Genomic DNA, 20492 nt, shown 5'->3' on the forward strand with positions numbered 1-20492 from the left:
CAGTCCCTGAGTTTCACAGTTGTACAGGAAATTTGAATTCATCTTCCAAATTCGTCGGTGCTCACTGGGGAGAAGGTTTAATAGAAGAGGAAAAGAAAAAAGGGCATATCTGAAATGGTGGTGAAAGAGGTAACAGCCTAAGACAGATGGCTGCACAGTGAAGGGAGTAGTGAGACCAAAGGCCATGCCTTTGTTTATGCTCCGGTACAAAAGTACAACACATATGTTCCTCACATCAGATGCGAATGCAACATGGACATTTAAACCATAATTTTACTTGGAAATACACACAGGGCAGCTATCAGGAAAGGAGTGGACGCTACTCTTTCATATATTTTGCCGGAAAAAAGTAGCAACTTGACACATATGCACCATTCAGATTTGATGTGCTATGTGAAGGCTAAGTTAGAAAAAAGGAACATAGGTAAGAAAGGGAGCATAAAGTGAATGAAGTTGTGGACAGTAAGGATTGCATGCAACCTGTTTGTGCTTGCCTCTACAGAGCTCAAGAGGCCTTGCAGTAAGAGAGGGATATCTTGTTTGTGCCTTGCAGGTGCATCCAGGGCTGGGCAGGGGGAGGGGGGGTCTCTGTCCTTTGGGAATAAGCTTTGCACTGCAGAATTCTGATCACTTGTGGGAGGTGCTTGCTCCCAAGCCCTAGGAGGGCTGCAAGAGCTTGTAGTTTAAAGCAAGCGGGAAAAGCTCATCAGTAAGTGTAGCTGGGTCTAAGAAGTACACTGGTTGACCATCTACCTTGCCTCACCACAACCTGTTTTGTCAAACCAACTATTATTTTCCCAAGTTAGACATATTACTAATTAGCAATCTGTTCGTTCCTACTGAATACAATTTGGAACAGTTGTTGCCCATCTCAAAAGCCTTTTTAAGAATTTCCATACCTCCGCAAATTACCCAAATACATGGATGAGGTTTGTGATGTAATCGTGGTGGAATGTGGGAGAAGAAAATACATGTTGCACTTTCACTCTGGCCTAGTTCCTTTGTATTTTCTTCCCCATTCTTCAGGGCCAGTCATGCCATCAGGAAGCTCTTTGTGTGAGAAACAAGCCCTCAAATTCTGTAATAATTACTAGCATAGGTGGGGATAAAAGCAGAACACTTGGAACTTAACTTCCAGCTCTCTGCAAGCAAGACACATCAGATATCAAATCATTTCACTGATTTGTCAGCCTAGGAAAGGCTGTTACTTGTTCGCCTATGAAAGAGGGATAAGAAATGGGGAATCACATCCTGTATTTTCTTTAGAATGTTCCTGCGTAGTGAAGAGGGTTATCTGTAGCCATAAAAGGAATACCCATGCTCAGGGGCTACATTTCATGCATTGAACATTTCTGCAAGGGAAACATTTAGCTTGTACATTAGAGCTGGTGCATGTGTGCACATATGGTAAGAAAATGTGGCATTGCAGATTCTGTTTGAAGGCTTCCATTCTTTACAGAAATGCTCACTACTATGTTAAGTTGTAAATGTAAGCTGCATTAGTACTCAGACAAGTTGTGCCCCACTTATTCACAGGCAAAGAGCATGGGAATCCCAGGGATTCCTTTCAGGTTTGCCCAACAGTCCAAATATGGGTTTCCCTGCACTGAATGACAGTTTAGAAATGCTGCCACACAGAATGGTAAGCACCCTCCTAGTACCTTCTGAGCACTGGCAACAGAATGAAAGAAAGGCCTGCTGTTTTTAGTCCAACAGCCCCAAGCCAGATTTCACAAGGAATTAGACCAACATCAAGGCCCATCCTTAATTAAGCTGGTTTTTCTTATTTATGGACAGTATCTGGTAGGAGGAACTTTAGTAATGGAAAAGAATAGGAGCAAGACAGCAGAACTGGGTAACTTTCACCCACAGCACTACTGCTATTTAATACTGGAGCAAGGAAGATGTGCTAGATACGGAACCCAACACCAAAGCAACACGTCCCCTAAACAAAGAACTCACAAACTAAGTATGACAGAAAGAGCAAAGAAGGAGGTTAGGATTAAGCAGAGCTCATACTGGAAGCAGCCAATAGGCTGGCTGATGCAGCCCTACAAACACTAAGCAGAAGGTCTCACCCATACTATTACAGAACTTCAATGTGCTATAATATGGCCAGTGTACAACCAGGCTGCCATTGTTTGGAAAATTGAAAATATTTCATGGCTGGATCTGGGGAAACTGTTCCAGGAAGAAACAGAAGTATCAGTTATTTCCTAGTGGTGTTATATGGAAATGACCAAAACAGACTAAGGCAACAAATATGCAATTTGTAAATCAAGTCTGTGACTATCAAATCTGAGGCTGCCTCAACGTTCAGGATGCAAGAGGAACAGAATAGTGCAATCTTTGTTTCAACCATCTCCCTTTATTCATTACTCCCATCTGATCAGTGTGACTGAGACTTTGGGGGCTAGATGAAGAGCCGGCTGGAACGTTTTGTCTATAATAACAATAAGACAATGAAGCTGGGTGCCCCCTCCTCTGGACTAGGCTGGGTTCAAACCAAAGGAGCTGCTCTGTGGGGGCTTAATCCTCTTCTGCTGAATCTTTCAAGCTGCGTCTCTGAATTCTGAAAAAGAAGGGGGTAGAGTTTCCAGCCTAGTTTGATCCCAACACACAGCAACAGAAGGATGCCCAATCATTAGAGTTTTCTCTGGTCTACATAATGCAGCAAGTACAAAGCGCCAAACAATCTCAACACATTTCTAATAGCCAATAATAGTTATTACTTCCACCTTTCTTCTAGAGACCAAGAAGGGCTTGTGCCCTTTGAATACTGCATTGCCAATCAAGCGAGGGAGAGCTAGCTGGACAGGAATCTGGATAGATCTCTCCAGAGCAACAAAACGACTTGAAAAAAGCAACTGTCTACACAATGGTCTACACAATGTCTCCCATACAGATCTCACCTGCTCATCTGAGATAACAAAGGGTCAAATACAGGTGACTGCAGGACTCATAACAGTGGGGGGGGGCAGGCAAGGATATCAGTGAGATTCAGAAGGAGGGAAACTTTGAATGATGCATGTGCAGCTTTTATTGTCATCTTCAAAACACAGTATTTACCACAAGGCAATTAACTAACTTTCTCTCATGGCAAGAAGAATAGAACTGTGAATCCACTGAAGATTTCCTGACAGGGAAAGACACTCTGATTACCTGATGAGTTTCATGATCCCTTGACACAGCAGAACCCACCTAAGGGTCTGTGCACATATCATACTTCAGTATATAAGTTATCTCCTCATGTGTTGCACAGACAACATTGCATTAAATCAGGAAGACTCACCCCACTAGAATCAATTGTCCCTATACAGGGAATATGGTTCCAAACAAACAAGCCCTAAGATTTGCAGCTCTAAAAATGTGTTTGATGGCAACACATGAAACTATAGCGAATACTTTTTTTTATTTGGGCATTTATAGTCCACCTTATGATAAAATCAAATTCAAAGAAGCTTGCAAATAAAATAATCATAGAATCAATTACAAACCTAAGATGCCTCTCAACCAAATGTCAACATCCTTATTAATGCCAATGATAAAGAAATGGCCTTAGAAGTTTTAAGACAAAATATGATACAGTACCAACTTGTAGCTTAGCAAGAGGCATATAACATTCAATATCAGCAGTCAGGAACAAAGCTGGTGAATAAATAATAGATTTCATTACAGTACCAACAGCTCTGATGTCCGTCAAGGGAAAAACAAAATATTATCAAAATAATGGCTTTGAGCTTAGTGTGTTTATCCAATGTAATGGTGCAATGTGATCTACGGGGATCTGCTGGTAAGCCTTGGATCTTGTTATCACATTCTGAAAATCATCAAGGAAGCATTGTATTCAGATGCTGTATCCGGTTGGGTATGAAAGCCAAATACAATTAGGTATAAAATAGGGGTGATGACAGAGTCTGTGTTATACATTAAACCTGAAACATTGCTTCAAGATCTGGGGGGACTGTTCAAAAGCTGTATCAGCTTGCATTTAAAAAAAATTTCTAGCATTTATGATAAGCAAAAGTGAAGGGAAAAAACATATTTTCAAGGTTAAAATGCATCAATTTCTTCACATTTGGATATTGCTATAAAACACCACATTCACCAAATCTACGGTCATCTTCTTTAAAAAAAATGGGGAAATTATGCTAGCAAGAGAACGATAGTAGTAAATTTCATTAACACACTGTAACACAGTAATCAAGCTGATTCACACATAACATTACACCAAACGATGGTTTAACATGCACAAGTGCTTTGCTTCTCCTCAGCTCCTGCCTGTGCTATGGGAAGGAAACAGGCCATAAACAAGCAATTGTTACTGATAAACAATTGTTGTTGATCACAAGCTGATTATGAGCCAATAGTGTGATGTGGATGCAAAAACGGCAAATGCTGTTTTAGGCTGCATTAACAGAAGCATAGTTTCCAAATTGTGTGCAGTACTAGTTCCCCTCTATTTGGCACTGGTTGGGCCTCCTCAAGTACTGTGTCCAGTTTTGGACACTACACTTTAAGAAGGATGCAGACAAACTGGAACAGGTTCAGAGGAGGGCAACGAGGAGGCCTGGAAACAAAGCGCTATGAGGAGAGAATGAAAGAACTGGGATGTTTAGCCAAGAGAAGATTATGGGGAGATATGATAGTTCTCTTCAAGTATTTGAAAGATTGTTGCAGAAAGGGCCAGGATCTCTTCTCTATCACCCCAGAGTGCAGGACACAGAATAACAGGCTCAAGTTACTGGAAACCAGATTTACACAGAATAATGGGCTCAAGTTAAAGGAAGCCAGATTTCAGCTGAACATCCACCATGCAGCACAATTAGGAGCTGGAAAGGAGCAAAGCACTTGTATGTGTTCAGCTAAGGTTTAATACTGTACAAGCATTAGGCCACTGCCTCCTTGGCTCATGGGTCACAGGATCCAGATTCCAAATCTTCCTCATCTGTCCCTTTCAAATCACCAGACTCCAGTCTTTAGACATTGTGCAAGGATTTCCCCCACACGACTTCATCAATTCATTTCCCCCTCAAACCTGTGCTTCTTCTACATATGCTTTCCTTTCAAGTTCTTGTTTCCCAGTCCACTGGGCACCTTTCTTTAGCTATCCTTGTTTCCTCTACTTCTTGAGCCCTTTCCCCCAATTACTTCTCCAGAAACTCTCTTTGCTTTGTACCAACTATATAGGAGCTCCACATAAAGCTCCTCCTCTTCTTAGGTCCTGTGTGAAGTTTGCTGCCACCTCGTATTCAACACTAAAAATTTAGTCACACTGTAGTTTTGCTGACACGGTATCAAGAAAAAAGCTGGTAGAGCAAAACTGAAGTGGGAACTTTCAGGCTAAGCTACCCAGAAGTGATATTTCAAACACTCAGCTGTCTGTGCAGAGAACTAGACAAGACAGAAGCCAACTTTAGTACCAACACAAATCAAATGCAATGTAAATCATGAAAATATTTCAGAATAGCCAACTAGCAACTTATAGCTAAAATGGCCAGTTACAGGACAAACTAGATCAACAGAGAGGAAATATAATGAAAGAAGTACATTTCTATTTAAGCAAACTGGTTTATTTGAGCTAAACTACAGAGTAAAATATACTTCAATTAGAATTCTTTAATTTGTCATGGAGTTTTGTTCATAATATTTTATTTTTAGCACTAGGGGACATTATGGAAGATTATTGCTCCTACCAGAAGGCCCAGCTTTATGCTCAATCCACCAGTATTACTTGATCCCCCTTCAAACAGGAAATCCTCTCCTATGGTTTAAAGAAATGTAAAATTGATATTGGATGAGCCTTCCGACCTCAAATTTCAGAATGTAATAAGAAGGGCAAGGATCTCTCAGTCTGAAGGAACATGTCAATCCCACTGTTTACCACATCTTCATTGGATTATTTAGTGCAATGTCGTCAGAACACATTCAGAACTCTATGCTACACAAAGAGGGTACAAAAGCAGGATTCAACATATTTTAAAATTAAACCAGTCCTCAGAATTTTTACCAGAACAAATGATTTGCTCAATCAAATTTTCAGTGCTCTTGGAGATGTGTTGTTTCAATGATTACAAATTTGAGAATGTTGTACTCCCCAAAATAGCCCCACAGAACAATCTAGCAAGAATGCATTAAAATTAAGATAGACCCCCACAGCATCTACACTTAACACCAAATGATGACATGCTACAGAATAGTTACTAAGTACACAAATATATACACTGGGAATATAAATTCAGTTTACTTTCCAGTTTATTCTGGAGGCTTCAGAGCCAGAAATATTCCACTTCAGAATACATGTATGGAGTCACATGTGAATGTCCCTCCATGTAATCTTTCTGTGTTCCCAGTCAGCAGGGTACTCCACTTTGGGAAACCAAACAACCCTGAATCAAAACTTTAGTCCATACTTTCAATTTCCCTGGGCTGACACAACATCTCTTTAGCCATAAGTGATTTTTCAACCTCTACAAATCTCTGTAAAAGTCTCACAAAACCTCCCAGAAGATTAATCTACAGACAATATCTGCAGCAACACAAACCATCACCTCCTTTAGACCTGATATTAAAATACTATGCTTCCGAACACACATCCATTTATGGGTTTAATACATTTGGCAAGTTACTGAAATTAACCAAAAAAACCCAGACCCTTTCCCATTTTGTCCCTCAAGCTCAATATCCTCTTACTTCCTAAGGTTATGATAAAAATGTAAGTATGAGCAAGTCCATCTCTCAGCCTAAGTCACCAATTAGTGTCATGGTTGAACACGAATTTAAACCTGGGTCTTCCCTTTACCAAAATCCAGTTATCAATCCAGCACCATATTCACTGAAGATATTGTGGCAACAACTGTGAAAGAGAGACTGAGTACACTTGCAGTTCTGATAGCTGTCCACAAAAAATGTGGACAAAGTCAACAAAAAATAGCACCTACACACAAGCTGAAAAGCTTGTAATTCTTTTTCACACTAGCTCTGAAAATGTCATACTGAAATGGTACTGAAAACTGGCTGAGAGCACCCTAATATGTACAGAAACTAAGAAAGAGTAAAACAGTGGAGATCAGAAGAACTAGTATGGGATGAATGACCCAGAGGGGAAAAGCATGTGCAGCTGATACTAAAATAAAATTAATGAGAACAAAAAAATCAGAGGACCCAAGCAATTTGAGAGACACACCAAACAACAAAAATGCAGCCAACACTTCTGGATTCATTTTTCCCAGACCACACTCAGAGGGAGGGGAAACAGCTACAGAGGAGGCCAGTACAAGGCACATTAGATCTTAGTTTGATATCAACTATAGCAACAAAGCAGCGGGGCTGGTTTTGGAACAGCACAAAGGGAGAAATTATGTCACAGAAGAGGCCCCTGTATTCCCTTACAGCACATGGAATAGTGCATCTAACAAACCCAAATGAGAGGAAGGAGCCCCATGTCTAATATTGCAGTTATAGCACCTTATTTCTGGTAACTTCCCTGAACAATCTGGTGTTACTGGTAACCTTGGTCACCTCATTGCACACTCCTAAATCTGTATCATTTAAGAACAAGTTAAAAAGCATTAGTACCAATACAGATCCTTGGAGGACCCCACTTCTTACATCCCTTTATTGTGAGAATTGTCCATTTATTGTATTCTCTCCTTTCTTTTTTTTAACCAGTTACTGATCCATTGGAGGCCTGGGCCTCTCATTCCATGACTGCTAAGGTTATTGAAGAGTACTGAGTGAGCGACTGTATCAAATTCTTTAAGGAAGTCCAAGTCCATGTTTACTGGATCAACCCTATCCGCATTCTTATTGACACTCTCAAAGAATTCTAATATGTTTGGCAGGTTTTACCTTTGCAGAAGCCAGACTGATTCTTTGTCAGCACGACTTGTTCTTCAATATGCTTGATAATCTTATCTTTAATAATGCTTTCCACACTAGTTTTCCCAGAACAGTGAAATGGTCTACAATTTGCTGGGAGTAGAGGTATTTCTTAACCTGGGACCGCTTTAAAGAAGTACCTCCGACTCCCAATTCACACAATCACTCCAAAAGGATACCATGGTCAATGGTATCAAAAGGCACTGAGATAAAGGAAAATCAACAGGATCACAATCCTCCCTCTCTCTCTCCAGACACAGGTTACTGTACAGGACATCTAGGAAGTTTCGATGCCTTAGTTCCTTCCTAAGAAAGTCAGCAGAGTGATCTGCCCTAATTCTGCATTGAAGACAGATGTAAAGAATTCATTATACTTCCTTATCGTCCAAAGGTCCAGCCACCACACCCAGCTGATTTCCTGCTTCCAATATAAAAAAGATAGGGTTTATATTGTCGTTCTTTATGGTTTTACTGAAGTGTTCTTCTAGCTCTCATTTTTGCATCCCTTACTGTCTGCTTGCATTAATTTTGCCAAAATTTATGTTCTCTTTTGTTCTCAGTTGGGCATTGAGCTTTTCTTATTGGTCAGCCATTCCAAATTGTAACCACTTTCATATTTTGTTTTTTATGCTAGTTGCCTCATAGGTAGATAAGGATTGTGTTTAGTAACTTTTTATATGTAAATCATAGGACACAGGTATAAGCCCAGAATAAAACAGAAGTTGGTAGATGAAGGATATGAAAAGGGGGGTGGTGGTGAACAATTTCAGCACTGAAGGCTGAGCTGGAAATAGATTACAAGCTAGAGGGTTGCAGCTGATTTGCATATTTGAGTTGCATGTTGCCAGACATACTGCATTTATTCTACAGTATCCTTAGCACTCTAATCGATTGTCTAAGATATGGAAAACTTGACTTATCCCTTAAATTAAAAATTCGACATCTAGATTAATAATTCTGTTAGCTGAGCAATCAATTTTGCTGCTTTGCTTCCCATTTTTAAAATTCAAACACTGCCTGTGCATGGTTTTGTAGCCACAAGACAAAAAGCTTCATTTACAAAATGAAAACTAGGATTCTCTAAATTGGCAAAGCGTTTCCCTTTCTGTCTTTGATACAAAAAGGTGGTTCATGGACCAATATGAAGTGCTTTCACAGTGAGTTAGATTATTGGACCATACAGTCTAGTGGTCAACCCTGATTGGCATCTGGCCTCAACTCATCTTTCTGAACTGTCTGGCAGTTTGGATATTTGAGTTCTAATTCAGGATGTAACAGTGACAAAAGCTAGGATGACCATGTGCAAGGTCTATGCTCTAGCACTAAGCTTTGATCCATCCAAGTGATCATGAACATATTTATGAAAAGGTGATGCACCACAGGCCTGAGATTTACAGTTAAAGGGGACCAAAACATCAAGCAGGGCACTCCCAAATACCTTGCTTTTCAATCAAATGTATGTAGGGTAGTGTGTGCTTGTGGGGGAGGATATGAAACTGAAGTAAAATACTGTATTGGAAAATATTAATACAGGTCTTTGCTTTTAAAAATATGTGAATCCTTACAACCCCTGTCAGGAAAGTATCACTCCCTACAGTATTTCATACAGAAGACATTTGTGAGAAAAATCATGCAATGAGCTGAATCATAGGAAAATGGTGTAAGCAGCCTCAGCTAGATGGAACTCAAATTCATATCAACTCCACAAGAATTTCCAGGACAATACACACAAGCCACAGTAAATTTCTGTATACAATGCCAGCAGTTGGAATATGCACACACTGTGTGTCTGCCACCAAGAGAAGGCAGTCCCAGACAAGATTTGCCAGGAAAGAGTTGCTAGATTGGAAAGGAAACAGCTCTGTATCTGAAAGTCTGGCATGGCAGAACAGTTTCTTATATTCAAGGACGCTATGTGACAGGCACACTCTGCCTACTTGGCCACTCCCAGAAAAGGCAAACAAAACCACTCAAGAGTGAATTCCAGCAGGGATTTCAAAGGCAGACATTGCATCAGCCAGGTGTACAGGAAGCAGCTGGGATTCAGAGTCCAAAGGGCAGCTGACCTACAGAGAGGCTCTCAGAGCCAGCTCTCTTTCTGGAATCCTGTGGGAAGGATGAGCAGGAAAGAGAAGAAATGCTTCAGAGACAGAACAGGCCGCATCTGCTTCACAAAGTCTTTGTACTAGTGCTCTGGACCTGGCTGCTCTCCCAGAGATGATGCAATCCCAAGGAACAAGGTCTGCGCCAGAGAGAAGTATTCACAGCCTATGCAGATGGCAAGTCAGCCAAGATATCTCTGATGAAAACATGCCTGAGCCAATCCAAGGCAGTAGCCTCCCTTCCTCACAGCTACCCCACCGCACTAGTTGGTAGAGGAAGGAATCCCACATTTCATGCCATCACCCCATGACTGAGGAACGATAGGGAAACTAAACATTTATCCTGCTTTATGTTTCCCACCTCAATACATTTGAGGAAGAGGGAAAGGAATAAAAGCATATGGAATTTAAGATGAGAAATACCCAACTCCTGTCCCAGCACCCTAAGCACTGGCTCTCTTAATCACTTCCGTGCCAGTACAAGTCTAAACTCCCCGAACACGTACATACCAGCTCTGCTGTGACTGGTTGCTTTGGCCCCATTCTCAGAAACCATGCAGAGATACAGCACTGGGAACCATGGCAACACGACACAGTGCAGCAATTATGGAGCAGTGGCAGCCACTCCATACTTAAGGTTCAGCCCCACTTCCATTATAAACCTGATTTTATCTCTCCCAACTCTTTAAAAGTTATCAGTAAATGATCCTTCAGACTGATCAAAGTACTTGTGTATGTTTTGCTGATTGCTGACAATTTTTTGGTGATATTGTAAACTACTAGAAATGGTTTCAAAAGTCCTAGGAGAGAAAAGTATGACCCAACTACTCACACACAAACTCTAGTCTCCTTCTTGCTCTCTCTTTCTCTAATAATCTTGCAAGGTAACCTCGTCACATGTTTTTTGAAGCCTTCAAAAAGGAATTTAAATGTGATGATGATGGTATGATTTAGAATACACAGACAGGACACAGTCCAAAGCACTTTAACAAAGAAGCAACAGCAGGAAGACTGCCCCATAAGCTGATAGGGTGCCAAACGAACATTTTACCTTGTTTGAGCAATCCTTACTATGTTTATGTAAAACTGTAACTCGTAGCATTTAGGATCAACGTGGAACTCCCAAGGACCATCAATGAAGTAAGTACAAGATTACGGCACAAATGGATGGTGAATGGGTAGCCACAGTCACTGTAGGCAACCTTGATATGCATATTGCCATCCCACTCTGCTGTTAAGCTATTATAGCATATGCATATATGATGTTTATTCTCCTAGCAGCTAGCTTGCTGCTGCACCCTAGCTTAGAAGAAAGAAGAAAGTAACTGTTTCTGGGGTCAAATTAAGCTTAAAAGGACACAGTTTTAAAGTTGTTTAGTTCATGCTTGAATGCTAAGCGGCCTTGAAGTCCAGGCATTCAAAACCCTCCTTAATTGGAACCCAGGCTTCTTGCACATAATTTACAATGCCCTTGAGGTTGGTCCAGAAGCTGCAGCTGGTGTAAAATGCGGCAGCGAGACTGGGGCAGGGTATCGCCAACACTGCTGAAAGAATTGCACTGGCTGCCCATTTACTACCAGGCCAAGTTCAAGGTACTAGTTTTGGTGTACAAAGCCCTATAAAGCTCGGGACTAGGATACCTGAAAGCAGGGCTGTGGAGTCAGTACACCAAACCTTCGACTCCGACTCCTCTATTTTTCTACTGTCTGACTCCACCTAAAATTGCTTCCAACTCCACAGCCCTGGAAAGCGCTGTAAATGTCTTTTTAAATTGGAAGCTCTCATAGGAGCATTTTTATCGCTGCCTGAATATGCGCTGATCTTGGCATCACAGCATTTGTCTTCATCTGGGTCCTGTGTCATACACTGACACACAAAATGTTTTCCATCTTGAGTTATGGTGAAACTACAGCTGACTTCATGGGAAGCTTCTTTGACATTTTGAATTTATATTTTTAAAAATTTGTCAATCAAAATTTATTTTGAAGCCGGAATCGGTACATTTCTACCGACTCCGACTCCACCCAAAACTGCTCCCGACTCCGACTCCACAGCCCTGCAAGACCGTCTTACCCTTATATACCCAGTCAATCACTGCGCTCTGCAGGTGAGGGCCTCCTGCAGATACCATCTTATCAGGAGGTTCATTCTGTACAATATAGGAAACGGACCTTTAGTGTGGCGGCACCTACCCTGTGGAATTCCCTTCCTTTGAATATTAGGCAGGCGCCATCTCTGCTATCTTTTCAGCGCTTTTTGAAGACTTTCCTCTTTCAACAAGCCTTTTAAAGTTGAGACCTATCCCTGTCTGCATCTGTGTTAGAATTGCTTGTTAATATGTTTTTTTAATAATGTTTTTAATCCTTTTTTAAAAGATGTTTTAAAGCTTTTTTTAATGTTTTTAACGTTGTTTTGTTTTAATGTATTTTAAGGTCTGTTTTTGTGATGTTTTAAAGTGTTTTTAGAGCTTCTGTTTGCTGCCCTGGGCTCCTGCTGGGAGGAAGGGCGGGATATAAATCAAATAATAAATAAATAAATGTGAGTGGGAAGAAGGCAGATCAGGATCTACTGGCAGATCAACTGCAAATCACTCAGAAATTTAACTGACACCCAATTTTTTAACAAAACAACTGTTCCCACGTAAATTAGGCTGCTAAAATGAAGAAAGCTAAGCAGCAGTGTGAAAGGACTTTGAGCTCAATTCAGCTCTGGTACCAATCACAAATTCCTAGGTTCAGAATATGTTCAGAGGCAACCTGTTTTCTAACTCTAACTGTATGTCTTTTCTACCTGGCTTTGGTTTGTACATCTTGGGGTTCTAGTAAAAAGCCCCAACGAAGTAGATGCAATAAGCTTAAAGTCTATCCACCACTGACCTACAAGGCCATGCATGTACAGGTTAAGAAATTCAAAAACTCCAGGGAGTGGTGCATGCCACATGTGGGAACGCAAAAGGTTGGGTCCTTAAACTGGTTTAATGTAAATCAGTAACAAGCAGAGACCTGCTCAAAATTTATATCTCTGGAGTCAGACATAGACTGTAACAGAACGGTGCAGACTACTGAACTTTCCAAGGCCGTGGAAACACTGAAATCTTTTTGGCCATTTGAGTGTACTTAAAATAATAAGCTTAATGCCAACAAAAACTTTACCAGCCAAAGCAGCAGTGGACACCAAATGGAGAAGCACAGTGTGTGTTCCAGAGCTAACAAAACACTCATGTGACCTGCTGGCTACAAAAGGTGTCATTCCTGTGGCTCTGCCTAGAGTGTTCTCAAAGTCCATATTCAGCCAATGAACATTCTGTCTCCCTCATCCAGTGGTCTCTTCATGTGTCTGTTGATGCCAGTTTCTCCTGGGAGTTGGAGGCAATATGGTAGGCAATGAACCTTGACAAGCCCCACTCTGGTCAAATCAGATTTGAAGGTTTCATAGAATTCTGCCCTTAAAAAACCAAAACCAGCTTCTCTAAGCACAACCAGAGCTACTGACATAGGCATATACAGATTCAGTGCTACTGATGCAAGTACATATTGTATAATATGACAAACCATCCACACCCAGTACAGCTGCCCATGGCTAGAGGAATTTGGCGACTTTTTAAAAAGCTTTGGAGTCCATGAAAGGATGGGTAACTATTCAGAAAAAATGTACATAAAGAATGCAAAGCTCCCTGCTCCTCTCAGCAACTCCACCACCCCAAAAGATATCCCTTCCTCCCTGTAGTGAAATTGACCAGGCCAAAAGCTGCATCATTAGCTAAAGGAGAAGCAGATATTGCTGCACAAAAATAATAACCTCTGCACAGCATTAAGTTAAAGGGTAACATTTTACACCACTCCCTCAAGCCCACACCCCCACTTTTTAACTGCCTCCTTGTAAATCATATCTCTATATATGAATACAACTAAAGATAGGCAAATGTAGAAATAGTATAGAGTAATATCTACATCACAGCTAATCTTGGAAATGTCCACCAAACAAAAGCATCACCAGCGTCACTTTTGGTATTTCTGCTTCTAATTTCTAAAAAAAGGTTCTCAGACTCAAACTTCTACAATCAAAGCAAAAGCTCTGAACTTAGCCATTATATAACTTGCAGTTGCAAAGTTGGAACTGTGACCATTTTTCAGACAACTGTACCTTCAAAAGAGTAACTGAATTACCTCTTTATTTTGCTTACTAGCATGGGAGTTGCACAAAACATATCAATACAAAACAGAAAAAACACTCCATGGTTAATACAGAGAAAATGAGACCTATGAACATGAGATCTGATTACCATTTCCTAGCATTTGCTGAGGAAGCATAGAGAAGCTAACCAAAACAGAATGACAACTGACCAGAGATTAATAACCCAACTACAATTAAAAAAGCAAAGAGTGGGAATAGGCCTGGTTGCAAGAGATATTTACTTTGTCAAGTTCCTTAATTGCAACATAGCATGCCTGAGAATTGCATGATGATTTTGGGGACACAGTGACAACTATTCAGAGGAGGTTAACGGAACAATGAACAAAAGGACTTTTGAATTCCATCTATCAATCAAATGAAGCTAGGTCTATTCTTACATCTCTGGAACTTCATTCTTAAGGGCCCAGCAGACACTGTATAAGCCATCAGTTTCAAAAAAGTGGATATGTGATCTGGATAGCAAGAGAGAAGCAGGTGATTGTCTGAAGAGACTGCCAGCAATGACAGATCACATGCAAGTGTGACCAGTCTCTTAACCTGGGGCAGAAGTATGGAGTAAATAGCTTTGGTCTGTTCTCCAATGGCTTGAAAGAATCATAAAAGGGAACTTAAAGTCCTGTGAATCCTCTGCACTTAAATACACTTGCTAGGTATTAAGCTCCATTAAAGACTCTGGGACTTGCTTCTGAGTAAACATGCATAGGATTGTAATGAACACATGGCACCTACTTGAATCCAAATAGATGAGAGGGAGTATAAGGGAATCATTTTGAAATCAGTGCTTGAAAGATATGGCAGTTTACCATTTCTCTGTCTCAGCTTGCCCTCTGTGAGATGGGAAAACCTATGACTAGCTTGTACTGCAAGAGACATACAGAGATGACAACTAGGGACAACTCTTGAAAGAACTACAGCAACCTCTCATCACAATAAGTAAGAGAGCAGAGAAAACTTAAAAGCTCAGACTTTAAAAAGCCCAGATATTATGATGGCACTCCCTGTTCCTCACACTTTTTTCTGCAGCATAATTGCAAAACATTAAAGATAGGGATTTCAGACATTTATAATCTGCATGTTGTATTGTTGCTGTCTTCAGCATGATTATCCGACTTAGAGAGGTTTTCCCAAATCCACAGTAACATCATTCATGTGAAGAAATTCACTAAACTAGCATGGGTGTTTTACAACAAGTGTCACAGGTCACAGGCTTGATAGACCACATTACTTGTTCTGCATGCTAACCTTTGCTCTTTGTGTTAATCCTAGTAATGGCCTACTGCTTTTATAATGTTCAAACCATGGTGACTGTATCATAATGAAGAATTGGAGCAGTGGTACACCTACGTGGAGGCTCCCACCAGAAAATGAACAGATTCAGCTTTTGATTTCGGAGGATCTTGACCAAAGGCTTCACCACTCATCCCCTACATTCTGCCAAGCAATTTCTGGATCTAGGAAGGAGCAAGTTTACCCCATTACATTGCAATACTTTCTGAATTATATTTCACATACTGCATCCCTAAATTTTACTAGTTTGGTATCAATACATTCATATATATGAAGTCTCTCCAGTATATATTCTTTTAAACATTAACTCTGCTCTTTCTATATTGCAAATTCATAGAAACAAACACACCAAGGAACAGCCAGATAAAAGGTTTTGAATTTGCTTCTAATGAAGACCTGCTTGGCTATCCTACATTCATTCTTAACTATATTTGGTATTAGGAATTGCTTCCATTGCATCAGAAACTGCTTCCATTCTGCCAACTCTTGCTGCAACTGGGGCCCTAAACACTCTGCCTTCACCTACATGTTCAGTACCTATCACATACATTCCCAACACAGTAAACATTCCTACATTAAACAGTGCCTTTTCTGACAGTTTTTACACTCTGACTCAGTTACTTTCTTGTTTCTCTGTGAGGCTTTAGTGAGCAAGCAGGACTATTCTTTCTAGACATTACTGGCAACAGACCCACAATCTGGCCAGTTAGTCACCAGTTCATAAAATTGGGACCCTGAGTCTAATGAGTGATGTCATATGAATGAGATTTAGTAGCTAATGGTGACAGCAAAACTGAAGGATTCAGAACACCACAGCTAATACAATTTTTCCAGGAGCAAGTTTTTACACAGCACTGGCAGAATCAAGCATGTCTTCAATGTTTACCTCCTGGACAATTATGAATCTTACAGATATTCCAATAGTTGTGTGTTATTAACTACCTGCTCTGCCTGCAACTCCAACTGTTTGTTCTAGTGGTCTGCAACATCAATACAGTAAGCGAGCAGTAGTGGCCATCTGGTTCACTTATCATAACCAATCAATCCACAGACACTTTCAAAATGCTCACAAAACCTTAAGAATGTTTTTTAACAACTAAGAACAGAATTTCAACATTTATAGGTTGAAAGTTGAAAGGAAACAAATCCAAGAAATATAAACCAAGCAAGCATAGGCCACACTTCAAAATGCAATTCCTGAAAGCAAATGGACAACAGATGTACAACAGATTCAACTTGACAAGATGGTCCATGCTGGATGTGCAATAAAACTCCTTAGGCCAGGTCTTTATGATTTCTTGCTGCCAGCATGCATGACAGACAATAACCAAGAAAACTTTTAAAAGTTAAAAAGATAGGATTAAGCAGAACAGAAACGAATTACACATAAAAGTTAAGCATTGTAAGGTGGGATTTTCATCCAACACCTTCAAAATCCAATGTTTCAAGTGAAACAGTCTGTTGTGCATAAAACTTTATGCTGCAATAAATGAAGATGCCAAAGGACTATCTTCTTTTCTATAACACACTACTATTCTGAAGGACACTAGCACTTAAATGGAAGAACTCTCCCACTAGCATTTAAAAGGAAGAAAGCACTTTTAAGATCTTACAGGTCACAACAAAAACCTAGAAATTGTTTGATTCTAGTACAGAGCTGTTAAAAGTCAAATGCCTGACTTTACTACATGTCCCAGCATGCAATAAGCTTAAGGTGGAGTGCAGCATGTTGGGATTTGTAGTGTACACTAGCCATCAATGCATACTTAAACAAGCTACTACAGATCTGCCTTTGACAAGTTTCCAATACAATCACCCCTTTGACTGGACTTTGCTAAAACTGACCCAGCTATATATTTCATTCTCTTTTTAACATTTCTCACTATAGAGCACAGTGAGAAACCTATGGCCTTCCAGATGTTGTTGGATTACAACTCTTATCATTCCTGACCATTAGCCATAATCTGGAAGGTCATAGGTTTCCCACTCTTGATATAGAACAACTGAGGTTCAAACCCCTAGCTTTCCCCAGTTTCAAGAAGTCTTTCCCCATGTAGTGATGTATAGTCAAGTCACGAATAGTATGATTGTAGAGTATCTACAGAGATTGTTAGTAAGCAGCTAAAGGAATACACCACAAATACATTATTCATAATATATATTTAATTATAATAAGGTGCTGTATTTTTATTTGCACTGAGCCAATTCCAATTATTTTAATTTCACTTTGCTAGTATTGTACACACATAATATGAGACACTGAGCCCACCCAAAGTGAGTAAGGGATGACACCACAAAATAGCAGAGGAAGGGAAATACTACCCCCAGAAATAAGAAGACTTTCCAGAGAAGAAAAGCTGACAAAGCTGGAATGTAACCCACATTTACTAAAAGATTCAACAGAAAAACCACACTTTTTAAAGAAATCCACAAGTTTTCAGCACATAAAATTATTCTAGTTTTAAAAACTATTGACTATAAACTGATGTAATTCAACTAGTACAAATCTTTGTACAAAAGCTTATTTCTATTTTATCAAATTTATTTCAGTCATAGTTTAAGTCAATTAAGAACAGATTTAAACTAATCTGAATTAAGCTCAGCCTCAGAGGAAGGCAATGGTAAACCTCCTCTGAATACTGCTTACCATGAAAACCCTATTCATAGGGTCGCCATAAGTCAGAATTGACTTGAAGACAGTCCATTTCCATTTTTAACTCCAAAGCAAGCATTCAGTCAAGGTTGGCATCAGTTAAAACCAGTACAAATCATAATATTTGAGAGGAAGCGTGGGATATAAATCTAATAAATAAAAAAATAATAAAAATAGTATTAAGAGTTTTAGGCTGCAATTTCAACCCCACTTACCTGGGATGAGGACCCATTAAACTCAATAGGACTTACTTCTGAGTAGACATTGTTAGAATTGCATTGTAAGATACTAAGTAGAGCCAGTGAGGTGTAATGATTAGGATGTTGGATTAAGACCTGGGAAACTAGGGTTCGAATCCTATGAAACTCAGCCATGAAACTCACTGGGTGATTTTGGGCCAGTCATTATCTCTCAGCCTAACTTACCTCACAGGGTTGTTGTGAGGATAAAATCAGGAGAACCACATACATCACCTGTAGCTCCTTGAAGGAAAGATGGGATATAAATGTAAGAAAGAAAGAAATACCTACAGTATCAGGAACGGAGGCCCACCAACTGCTGCCCTATCCATAATAAGTCTTCTAACAATCATGACTGCCACTGAAACAAAGTAATTTCAGTGATAGTACCAAGGAAATATCAGGATGACATCCATGAAAATGGCAACAGCTTATAGACTTTCAACATGTATTCAAACAGACTTGTGAACACACCCTGACAAATTTATCTTCACATTGTGACCTGTGCAATCCTGACCTAGGTTTCAATATATAATTGTTTCAGGGCACCTCAAGAGCCACAAAAATTTGAAGGTATACTCTAACTAATGGAAGGTTCTTACCACTCTACACTTTGCTCCAAAAAACAAATTATATCATTTAGTCCACAAGTAATCAGCTTGTGTTCATTCTACAGCATTTATTAAAAAGCAAGCAACTGCAGCAAAAGACGGTGCAGTTCAATTGAAGCAGTGAACGGTTTAGATCTCACATACTTGGTCTCCGGTAATCTTAGGTCACTTCTTCCCTACTTTATATCCCAGATTTAGCATGGAAATTATGAACTACACCATAGGGCTGGAGGAGCTATGTAAACAAAGCAATGAAGATTGGGATCATTCAAGTATATCAAGCATGTAGGGGAAGGAAGGAACACTGTTGTGACAATTTGTAACAAGGAACAAAGGGAAAATGACTGAAATGTTATTCCACTTGCTTCTCAAAAACAATAATTTAATACTTGGTGCTGGTAGGTACATTCCCTTGACTCCTCCCACTTTCCACATAATCTCCCACTTTATATATGTAGCAAACAAAGTTATGTATAGATATTCAAAATCTGTACTGGACTAGTTTGCAGAGTAAAACTGAGAATTTTTTTAAATGATCTACTTTCTGGACAGTCTTATAGCCTGCCATATGCTCAGAGCACAGGGTACAAATCTAAATAAAATATGGCTTTCCAAATAATACCAGATTAGGTCATCGAGAAAGTTTAAATGAATTCTGGAATTCAGTTACTAAATTTCAGGTGTATTCTTGTAACCTGCATCTCAGGATTGGTGTGCATGGCAGGCAATTTCTAGCTCAAGTCTAGCTTACAATATAGTCATGGCACAGAATGAAACACAATCTAGTAGATGCACACTGAGGTTCATGGGCCCTGAAGGACTAACAGGAGTAAACTTGTTTGCATTCAACAGCAGCAGCTCTAGCTTCAACATGAGGTATTGCTTTTAGTCACTCTTGAATGCAGTTTTAGGAAATTATACAACTAGCAACTTTTCAGTGCTTTGTTTGGTTTCACTCTTTCAATCAAGACTGAGAAAAACATTAAGATGTCCAGAGCTTTGACAACTAAACCTTCAGAAGTTACTAATTTTCAGAACTTTTCAGAATAAGAAATGCTGGAGCAGAAAACCATGTTCTGCAGCAAAATTCACCTCTGGGTATAATCGGAATGCACAAAACCCACCAGTTCAGGTACATAATACTTGTTAAAAAGAGATCCTGTTAGTCATAAGCTAATTTGAGTATTATAAACTGATTTCAAGCTCTAAAACCATTGACTAAGATTCCTCAAGTCCTAACCCCGAGGGCGAGTCCAGTAGGACAAAGGTAAATGGTGAATACTGTCAGTGGGGAAAAGAGAGAGAATCCTCCACAGTAGAATAGTGTCAAACTTTCTCCTCATCTTGTTTAACCTGAAGGTTCTTTATCTATTAACAGGCTTAAAACACACAAGAGACCATGATTATGTGCACTTGAGCAAAATAAAGGAGGGATGGGAAGGGTACAGTGGTTTTTAGTCCATCTGTATGTACAAAAGTATACTCCCCAGCCCTTGCAGATAAAAAGGATCAGGTCTAGTGAAAT

General features: G+C 39.8%; 1 protein-coding gene across 9 annotated transcripts in view; it reads right to left on the reverse strand.

The window, feature by feature from the left end:
- The window catches only part of SETD5 (SET domain containing 5), a 67851-nt gene that overhangs the window by 40179 nt on the left and 7180 nt on the right, over positions 1-20492 (reverse strand). The gene's annotated exons all lie outside the window — the stretch shown is intronic.

Source organism: Rhineura floridana, chromosome 3 (assembly GCF_030035675.1).
Source record: "Rhineura floridana isolate rRhiFlo1 chromosome 3, rRhiFlo1.hap2, whole genome shotgun sequence".
NCBI lineage: Eukaryota > Metazoa > Chordata > Lepidosauria > Squamata > Rhineuridae > Rhineura > Rhineura floridana.